The sequence below is a fragment of the Cervus canadensis genome, chromosome 2 (genome assembly GCF_019320065.1).
Source record: "Cervus canadensis isolate Bull #8, Minnesota chromosome 2, ASM1932006v1, whole genome shotgun sequence".
Classification (NCBI taxonomy): domain Eukaryota; kingdom Metazoa; phylum Chordata; class Mammalia; order Artiodactyla; family Cervidae; genus Cervus; species Cervus canadensis.
This window is the reverse complement of record NC_057387.1, coordinates 40,656,175-40,667,593: the sequence shown is the minus strand read 5'-3', so window position 1 is coordinate 40,667,593 and position 11,419 is coordinate 40,656,175. Positions and strand designations below refer to the sequence as shown.

Genomic DNA, 11,419 nt, shown 5'->3' with positions numbered 1-11,419 from the left:
GAACTTCTTATACCTTCCATTGCTATCACTGGGGTCAAACCACTGTCATTTATCTCTAAATCAGAGCTTTTCAGTCTCAGCACTACTAACATTTTGATCAAATATTTCTTTGTCTTGGGGGCTGTCCTGTGCATTGGAGGCTGTTTAGCAGCATCCTTGGCCTCTACCTACTACACTGCGGTAGCACTCCAGCCCCGTAGCTGTGAAAACCAAAAATCTCTCCAGCACTGCCAAATGCTCTTTGAGGGCTTGGGGATACAAAATCACTCCCAACTGAGACCATTGTTCTATTACTGACAGCACTCTCTTCACTAGACTCCCAGCTCCACCATCGTCCTTCTAAAATCTACACCACACACAGCAGCCAGAGGAATATTATTAAGGTCACAAATCATATCATATCCAGCCCTGGTTCAGTACAGTTCAGTGGCTTCCTCTGTACTTAGAAATCAGCTCGAGCTCTGATGTCATCTTCTTTGGCTCTCACCATCAGTCACTGATCTAAAGTCACTCTGGACTTCTTACTGTCCCTCAAACTTGCCAAGTTAATTCCCATCTCAGGGTCTTTGCCTGTGATGTTTCCTGCTTGAAACTCTCTTCTTATAGATCATATATGGTTATATCTCATCATTCAAGCCATGTCTCAAATGTCTTCTCCTGTTTTCCCTGAACCCCCGATGAAAGAAGTCCCCTAACACTGCCTTTTAGGGCTTCCCTGGTGGCTCAGAGGTGAAGAATCTACCCGCAGTGCAGGAGATGCAAGTTGGATCCCTGGGTCAGGAAGATCCCCTGGAGAAGGAAATGGCAACCCACTCCAGTATTCTTGCCTGGGAAATCCCATGGACAGAGGAGCCTGGTGAGTTACAATCTAGTCAGTCAGTCAGTTCAGTCACTCAGTCGTTTTCGACTCTTTGCGACCCCATGGACTGCAGCACTCCAGGCTTCTCTGTCCATCACCAACTCCCAGAGCTTATTCAAACTCATGTCCATTGAGTCGGTGATGCCATCCAACCATATCATCCTCTGTCATCCCCTTCTCCTCCTGCCTTCAATCTTTCCCAGCATCAGGGTCTTTGCCAGTGAGTCAGTTCTTCACATCAGGTGGCCAAAGTATTGGAGTTTCAGCTTCAGCATCAGTCTTCCAATGAATATTCAGGACTGGTTTCCTTTAGGATGGACTGGTTTGATCTCCTTGCAGTCCAAAGGACTCTCAAGAGTTTTCTCCAATACTACAGTTCAAAAGCATCAATTCTTCAGTGCTCACCTTTTTTTATGGTCCAACTCTCACAACCCATACATGACTACTGGAAAAACCATAGCTTTGACTATACAGACCTTTGTCGGCAGAGATGGCTACAGTCCACGGGAGTTGTAAAAAGTTGGACACAACTAAACAACAACAAAAGCTGCTCCCCGCTAAATTACTCCATTTTATTTTCCTTTTCAGTACCAGAATTATACTGTTCATTTATTTTCACCTATTTATTGACTGCTAGCTGAATGTCAGTTCCATGACAGGAGGAACTTTTTTTGGTCTTGCTCACTTCTATGTCCTTAATTTCTTGAAAAGTACCTGACTAAAATAAGCTTTTGGAAAATATTAACTATCAAATTGTTAACTAACTGACTGATTAAATACACGCATGATCCAGGTACTGGGCTTTGGGCTTTGACTAGAAAAATGAAAAATGAGTCACAGTTCCTGCCTTCAAGGAGCTTGGTCCAATGGGAGTGTCAGAGAAATAAAATAATTGCAATACAGAATAGTATAACAGGAAGAAGTTCAAGGATTGTAACAGAATTAATGTCAGAAGCATTTAACTCAGACCTGAGGCAGCCAGAGAATACTTCCCAGAGAGGGTGGCATGAAAGAATGAATTGAAAAGGATGAGTCAAAATGAGCTATGTGAGCAGGTATTGTGGACTAAATAGTGTCCTGCCAGGATTTTATTTGGTAATGCCATACCCCCTGGAGCTCTGCATGTGATTGTATTTAGAGTTAGGGCCTTTAAAGGGGTAATTAAGTCAAGGCCATTAGGTAGAGCCATTAATCCAATCTTAACTGATGTCCTGCTAAGAAAGAAAAGAAAACGTGGACACTCAGAAAGACACCAGGGACGCGTGAGAACAGAGGGAAGATTACGTGAGAACACAATGAGAAGACGGCCGTCTGCAAGTCAAGGAGAGGGACTTCAAAAGAAACAGCCCTGCCGACACCGTGATCTCTGACTTTCAGCCTCTGAAACTGTGATAAAATGTATTCCTGTTGTTCAGGTCACCCAGTCTGTGGTACTTGATTATGACTACCTTAGCAAACTGATCCTGTGGGGCTCGGGAAGAAAAGCCCCAGGGGAAGAAAAGCATCTGGGTGTGGAATGGAAGCTAGGTGGCTGCAAGAGGCTGGAGACATAAGCCGGGTGAGTTCTTGGAGCCTAGCTGAGGCACTTGAGCTCCATGGGGGAGGGTCTTGTGAGCACTGAAAAGCCTAGGCAGCCAAATAAGATTTGCCTCTAAGAGAACTTAGATGGTGCCATAATAAAATTTACTAGAGCAATCCTGGAGACCCTAAGAGCAACAGCTGGGCATATGGCTCTGGAATCCAACAGACTAATGTGCCGATCCTGGCTCTGCCACTTAAAAGTCTTGTAAACTTGGGAAATTCCTTCTCTCCCTTTTCTTCTATTTCCTCACGTGTAATTTTAGGCATAATCATTTTTATCCGGTGGGGTGATATGAGGATTAAATAGCTTATACAAAACACTTGGCAGAGTACCAAGTGTAAACATGAATTGTTACTAGTTATTAAAATGTCTAAGGAAATCACAGTAAAATGGAAAAAAAGGGACAAACTTGAGCAGTCTTCAAGATAAGATACTCTGGAAAATTTGGCAGTTATTTTTATGTTTGGGATAAGGAAGATTAAATCAAAAAGAGCTTTAATTTGGGGAGATTTGGATTGCAGTGTCATTCACCTAAATGGGGAACATAAGAGAAGAAGAAGAGAGGGGAAGAGAATAAATTTAATTGGGGGATATATTGAGTCTGAGGGATCCCTGGTATATTTAAGAAGAGTTGTGGATAGTTGAACATAGGGACTTAGGATCAGGAAAGAGCCTTCATCTAAAGATGTAGATTAGATTGACAAGACTATCCATCCAGAGAAAGAACACAGAATGAGAGCAGATATACAGGGTAGTTAGAACTCCAGAGACCCATCCATAGACATAAGATGCAGTAGGATAGGAGGCTAGAAAGGAACCAGAAAGATATGAGAAAAAGAAAGAGGCCAAAGGAAAAAAGAAGTTTTAAAAAGAGAGTTGTCAACAGTACAAAAGCCAAAGAGAAATCAAATGAAGTAAGGACTGAGATACACTCTGGTCAGCGTCCTGCCTGGACACCAGACATGACTTGGGAAAGGATGGTTTTGTGGAAGGACAGGGGTACAAACTTCACTGTAATGGGGCAAGAGAACAAATGGGAGGCTAGGAAGTGAATACTGTGAGCTTTCTGGAGGAAAAGAGAGAAAACTACCTGCAAAAGGAAATTCCTTTTGCTTCCTCTTCCCTCACAATTCCCTATTTTCCATCACCCGAACTTCCCTTTCATCCAGAGATTCTTATTTAATATAATTTTATTTATTTATTTTATTTTGTCTATGCTGGGCAGGGTATAGGCTCAATAGTTGTGGCACACAAGCTTAGTTTCTCTGCAGCATGTGGGATCTTCCCAGATCAGGGATTGAACCCATGTCTCCTGCATTGGCAGGTGGATTATTTATCACTGAGTCACCAGGGAAGCCCTATCCAGAGGTTCTTAACCTTGGGTCCATAAGACCCCTTCAGGTGGGTTATGAATAGAATTTAAGGGGCCTATATATTTAAAAAGGAAAAAAAAATTATGACTTTAATTTTACTAGCCTGAAATTTAGCATTTTCATCAACTATGAATGTAGGCAAAAACTACAAAAGATTAGCAGTGCCTGTGACAGTCAAAAATATATTTTCATATCATATTACAATTGTCACAGATTTCTTAAAATATCATTTACACTCATAATTTTAAGAAATTATGGTAGTTATCAAACCTACTGCTAAATCTTAATAATAAATTGTTTAAGCCTATTTTGAAAACTGTATTTATATGTAATTAGTTTCCTTTGTAATCTTACGTGTTTTTTATGTTCTTTAAAAACATTTTTCCAAGAAGGGATCTGTAGTCTTCCTCAGGTGTCAAAGAATTTTTGGTACTAAAAAGTTAAGACTGCTCTTTGCCACATCTACTGTGAGAACGAGACTTTTCTCAGCAATCAGACTGTCGACCTTCCAGAAAAATGTCGATGTTACTCTGAAGGGACGGACAGTTATTGTGAAGGGCCCCAGAGGCACCCTGTGGAGGGACTTCAATCACATCAGTGTAGAACTGAGTCTCTTTGGAAAGAAAAAGAAGAGGCTCCAGGTTGACAAATGGTGGAGAAACAGAAAGGAATTGGCAACTGTCCACATGATCTGTAGTGATGTACAGAACATGATCAAGGGTGTTACACTGGGTTTCCATTACAAGATGAGGGCTGTGTATGCCCACTTCCCCATCAACTTTTTTATTCAAGAGAATGGTTCTCTTGTTGAGATCAAATTTTGGGGATGAAAAATACATCTGCAGGATTCGGATGACTCCAGGGGTTGCTTGTTCAGTATCTCAAGTCCAGGAAGATGAATTGATTCTTGAAGGAAATGTCATTGAACTTGTGTCAAATTCAGGTGCTTTGATTCAGCAAGCCACCACAGTTAAAAACAAGGATTTCAGAAAATTTTTGGATGGCATCTATGTTTCTTAAAAAGGAACAATTCAGCAAGCTGACTAATAAGATCTGGGTGGTCCGGCTGCAGAAACAGCAAGATGCCAGATTGTTCTAAGGACTCCATTGTGGTATTTTAAAGAGGCAATAAAAACATCTTCGATTTTTTTTAAAAAAGTCAAGCCTTCCTGCTAGTCCATCACAGAAGCCATCTACTGCTCCATTATCCTGTTTTTGGATTCTATATGCTGCTGCCCTTTTTTCAGAAAGCCACAATTGTCCTAAATGTTCATCCAGGGAAAATAGCCATTTGCCTCTATGCACTTTTCTATTGATTCAACTAACTATTGGTCCTTTAACTTTTCACCTGGTTATTGAAAACCACCGTCTTGGAAAAGGCAAAATTGATTCAAGGGTTTAATCACTTATTTGCTTACCACCAACAAACATTTTTGAGTACAAGGTACTATGTTACATACTTGGAGATGCAGTGCTGGTACACTCTTAGTTTGGGGAGTGGTCAAAAGACAAGAGAGATAGACCTTTTACATACACAGTTACAAGACAACATGGCGATTGCTTTATGTAGATCATGGAACATTTTATGGTATAAGATCCCAGAGGAAGGCTTCACGCAAGAGATGACATTGACAATAAAGAGAATGCTGTTAAAAGACTGAGTTTGCAAAAACTATGGAAATAATGTTTGTGAAGCTGTTACTCCATTTTCCAGAAATCTTTGAAACATTAAACATAATGAAATAACAGTGATTTCATTTCTATTTTAATATGTACATTTAATTATCATACTTGATTAGAGTTGAGAAAAAAAGGAGGAAAAGATTGAATATTTCAAACATCCTCCTTCCTTTTAAGGATATGTGTATATATATAGAAAGAGAGGAAAATATATTCATAACCATTACAGATGAAAGCAGCAGGAAAATATTAAGAAAGCATTTTGATATGAAGAATTGTCAGTTTTTCATAGATGAGTGCATGACACCTGCTGGCCATATTATATAATTTCCCTCTCCAAAGGAATGGAGAGTAATAAAGTTGATTAACACTGCTTCCCTGCTTAGGGTTCATATATTAGATTTCCTCTAATCATCCTTAATCAGCAAGTGGAAGATTTTTTTGGAATGGTGAATCTAGTCCTTTTTTTGTTTTGTTTTGTTTTTGTCTTGAGCTCAGGAATGTTTAAAAATTTTGTTTAATTCAATGTCTTTCACTATAAGTTAACTGAAATTTGGAGAAAAGTAATCCTACTCGGGGCTTCCCAGGTGGCTCAGAGGTAAAGAATCCTCCTTCCAAGCAGGAGATATAAGTTTGATCCCGGGGTCAGGAAGATCCCCTGGAGGAGGAAATGGCAACACACTCCAGTATTCTTGCCTGGGAAATCTCATGGACAGAGGAGCCTGGCGGGCTATAGTCCATGGGGTCACAAAGAGTCAGACATGACTTGGCGACCAAGCAGCAGCGATCTGCACTTGAGATCACACACAAGTGGGTTGGCCAGCTAACACTAGCACCGTGGTTTCTGTTCTCCTACATTCCCAGACTAGGCAAACTATTCCAAGGCAAGGTTCAGGTTGTTAACTTCTCTGTCTCTTGTTAGTTGACTCAACTCTTCATGAAGTTTACTATTTATGAAATTATTAAGACATTGTATGTGTCCAATGTCTTTTAATTTTTTAAAAAGTCTGGTTTATTGAGGTAAAATTTACATAAAATTCACCAATTTTAAGTTTGTTGTTTTGTGAGTTTTGATAAGTGTACATAGTACCATTAACACCATCACCATCAAGATCTAGAATATTTTTATCATCCCCCAAATTGTCCTCATGCTCTTTTATAGTCAACCTCTTTGCTACTCCCAGGCTCTGGCACCCAGCGATCTGTTTTCTATCTCTACAGTTTGCCTCTTCCAGAATACTCAGGCATGGAATTACTAGGTTACATGGTAACTGCACATTTATTTCATTAAAAAAAAAACCAAACCTGACTTTTGCTTTATAAAAGTGGTTTTACATGTATTTCTTTACTTTATCCTTATTTTAGCTTTATTCTAGTCAGGTCCCAAAGACAAGACTTTGTTGTATATTTGTTGTAGAAATCTTTTGTACAAAATATAACTTGAGTTCCATGTGTGACAAAAATGCAACAAGAAGCCTCTTTTTACACAGTGTCACGAAATAGCATTTTTAGAAGAGTGGAGAGTTGCATAAAGGAAAGAATACGGCCTTAGAATCATCTGAGGTCTGTCACTTTGACTTTCTGCATAACTTTTCTTTATTAGGCAAATTAACTAACCTCCCCGAACAACAGCTATTGAATCCTGAAAGGTGAGTGATACAGGTATTTAAGTTGCAGGCTGTTACAAAGATGCATAAGTGCATGTTCATCATAGACATTGCTGTTACTGCCTTTAGATCAACAACTTTTGCTGCAAGCTACATTCTTGAAAACAGATGGTATCACACAATATATATTTTAGGTTTCATCAGGAATTAATGTGTTTCTTCAGGAGCTATAAAAATGTCACCCAGAGACAAATGAGCTTCCTTTGGCTCTAGTGTCTGTGGCATGTGAGTTTTAAAATACTGTTATTCTAATGTTTTGGAGCTTCCCTTGTGGCTCAGATGATAAAGAGTCCGCCTGCACTGTGGGAGACCTGAGGTTTGACCCCTGAGTTGGGAAAACCCCTGGAGAAAGGAATGGCTACCCACTCTAGTATTCTTGCTTGGAGAATCCCATCAACAGAGGAGCCTGGCAAGCTACAATCCATGGGGTCACAAAGAGTTGAACACGACTGACAGACTAACAGATACACATTCTTATGCTTTACAGATTAGCATTTTGTACTTAATTAAGATCATGTCTTTTATATGTCACTGAGAAATGTTAATGTCACATAAATTATGATGATAATAACAATGTGTTATAACTTACATAATATGATTTACCTAGGCAAGGGCCCATTTTAACTTCATAACTTTTTAAGGATTGGTTTTTTCTCTATAGCTCCACCTAGGAAGATATTCTTAATTAAACACATTGACAGTAGGTTTTTTTAACTGCTATTTTAAGACTGTTTTCACCCAGTTTACTGGCAGGTATTTAATCTGCTTAAAAAAAAAAAAAAAAAAAAAAGTTACTCAGTTAATTAGGTTGCACTGACATCTGCTGGTAAGACAGAAAATTTCATTAAAATCATGTTTCATTAATTTCAAAGGAACCAGATAGTTTACTTTAGTCTTTAAAACTTGTATTTGCATTTTGGGTTTAACAAGTTAATGGCTGTATATCTGATTCATACTGCAATTTGACTCAAGTGATTTTTCAAGCTGCTGCAAATTTTGAGGGAATCTTCCTAAAGGACGTAGCAACAGATGCTTAGTTATGAAGTAAAATATCTTTTAAGTCATAAATTCTCCCAGTCAGTGTTTGCCACTGAACAATTACATCATCAACTTCTTTTTCATCCCATCATCACGATGATTTCTTTTGATCTGAAAGCAGTACAACAGTAGTGATGTTTATTAAGTTAGTTTTCGCTTTGAGAAAGAATTCCTATGGTGTAGGGAAGGTTGTAAGCTACAGCAGAGCTAAACTTTAGGGGATTTGTTTTCTTGTCAGGAAGTATAACATGATTCCTTTAAAACATACCAATTCAACAATGATTCAGGGTTGCAGAATTTTACAAATGGAAAGAAAATTTCTAATCACTTAATTCACCCATGTCTTTCGTAGATGTGGAAACTGAGCCCCAGATAAATTTACGTAATTCATGACCTATATGAGTCATATTCATGACTATATGTGAAAAGTGTTTCTTAATTCTCTCATTCCAGGATTCTTTCCTATATAAATTGTCTTGACTAGTTGTTTATTGATTGTTGAAACCAAAAATGCTTGAACATACACAAATATGATTATTTGAAAATTTGTACTTAGTTTATTTTCTCTAACTAGACATGTATTATGAAAATACATACTGTATTATGTAATATTGTTTTGTAGTTCTTCACAAATATATATTTATTCATAACTTCTTCCTAGAAACTGAAGCTCCACTGTCTAATTCTTCAGATGTGAAAAAAGAAAAAGGCAAGTGGATCAAAAAAAAAAAAAAAGAATCAAAAATAAACCTTAATCATGGAAACTTCTGGCTCTTTGATCAGATTTGGGGTCACACAACTATGCAGCAGATGTCTTCAATTCTGTTCAGTTCAGTCGCTCAGTCATGTCCAACTCTTTGCGACCCAATGGACTGCAGCATGCCAGGTCTCCCTGTCCATCACCAACTCCCAGACCTTACTCAAACTCATGTCCTTTGAGGCAGTGATGCCATCCAACCATCTCATCCTCTGTCATCCCCTTCTCCTCCCGCCTTCAATCTTTCCCAGCATCAGGGTCTTTTCAAATGAGTCAGTTCTTCGCATCAGGTGGCCAAAGTATTAGAGTTTCAGCTTCAGCATCAGTCTCTAACAATGAATATTCAGGACTGATTTCCTTTAGGATGGACCGGTTGGAACTCCTTGCAGTCCAAGGGACTCTCAAGAGTCTTCTCCAACACCACAGTTCAAAAGCATCAATTCTTTGGCACTCAGCTTTCTTTATAGTCCAACTCTCACATCCATACATGACTACTGGAAAAACATAGCTTTGACTATGGGGAGCTTTGCTGTCAAAGTACTGTCTCTGCTTTTTAATATGCTGTCTAGGTTGGTCCTAACTTTTCTTCCAAGGAGCAAGCGTCTTTTAGTTTCATGGCTGCAGTCACCATGTGCAGTGATTTTGGAGTCCCCCAAAATAAAGTCTGTCACTGTTTCCATTGCTTCCCCATCTATTTTCCATGAAGTGATGGGCCCAGATGCCATAATCTTAGTTTACTGAATGTTGAGTTTTAAGCCAAATTTTTCACTTTCCTCTTTCAATTTCAAGAGGCTCTTTAGTTCTTCTTCAGTTTCTGCCATAAGGGTGGTGTCATCTGCATATCTGAGGTTATTGATATTTCTCCCAGCAATCTTGATTCCAGCTGGTGCTTCATCCAGTCCAGTATTTCTCATGATGTACTCTGCAATATAAGTTAAATAAGCAGGGTGACAATATATGGCCTTGATGTACTCCTTTTCCTATTTGGAACCAGTCTGTTGTTCCATGTCCAGTTCTAATCATTGTTTCCTGACCTGCATACAGATTTCTCAGGAGGCAGATCAGGTGGTTCGGTATTCCCGTCTCTTTAAGAATTTTCCAGTTTGTTGCAATCCACACAGTCAAAGGCTTTGGCATGGTCAATAAAGCAGAACTAGATGTTTTTCTGGAACTCTCTAATATAAACATGTTTCCCCCCTTAAGTTTGATCTATAGGCACTGTTATATAAAATTTTAGCAATGCAACTTCCATTGTCATAAAAGTGTCATGTATAAAAATCACCAATCAAATATTCTATAATATGAGGCCATGCACATTTTTCCCTCAACTTCAACACTACTGACATTTGGGGGTGGCTAATTCTTGTGGGGGGAGGGCTGCAGCATCCTTCTTACATCCCAGTAGGCTGCTTCCATTTGTAACAACCAAATGTGTCTTCAGACACTGCTAATGACCCCCATGGGGGAAATGAGCCCAAGTGAAGAACCACTGCTGTAAATTAAAGCTGTTTCCTTCAGATTTATCTTTTTAAACTACTTAAAAGCATTCCGGTCAAAAATATGATCCTTTTTATTTCCAAGTAAAAGAAATGTTCACATGTGAAATAAGAAAGAGCCTCATGTCATCTCTAGTTTAAATACTTCATTTAAATACTTTATTCTGAACCAGAGCTAATGAAATGGGTTCCTTAAATTGTTTTTGATGCTTGCATATTTATTTTTGCTTTTTTATGCTCTAAGGTATAATTTTGACACTGCTAGTAAATTTCCAAACAAGTTTCTTTCATTCTCAGTTGAGCTGCTATCTATCTGTAATGTTTAAAAATTCTTTCATTTTCTTGATACTTTAAAGTTCTTCCTACACAGTGTGGTCTTTGAAACCAAAAGCCATTGTTGAGATTCTAGGGCAGGTGTTTTCAGCCTCATTCAGCAGATGAGGAAATTTAGTGGATCCAGGACTCAGTGCACACTTCCAATGAATCAAATGTTCTTTGTGTTTCAGCCACAATAGGTATATTTTTTAAATATTGCAGAGTGAAATCAGAAAGAGAAAAACACATATCTTACATAAATGCATATATGTGGAATCTAGAAAAATGGTAGAGATGAACCTATTTACAAAGCAGAAACAGAGACACGGGCAAAGAGAACTAATGTTTGGACACCAAGAGGAAAGAAGGTGGGTGGGATGAATTGGAAGATTGGGATTGACGTATATACTCCACTGTGTATAAAGTGGACGGTTAATGAGAACCTACTGTGAAGAACAGGGAACTCTATTTGATACTCTGTGGAGACCTAAATGGGAAGGAAACCCCAAAAAAGCAAGGCTATATGTATATGTATAGCTGATTCACTTTGTTGTACAATAGAAATTAATACAACACTGTTAAGCAACTATACTCCAATAAAAATTAAAAAAAAAAGAAGGTACAGGCTTGAAATGTGCAGAGGTGGAGGTTT

General features: G+C 38.6%; 1 pseudogene; it reads left to right on the top strand.

Annotated features, from left to right (window-relative positions):
* The first annotated feature begins 1,643 nt into the window (after positions 1 to 1,643).
* Positions 1,644 to 5,225, top strand: LOC122428736 (annotated as a pseudogene).
* The last annotated feature ends 6,194 nt before the right edge of the window (positions 5,226 to 11,419 follow it).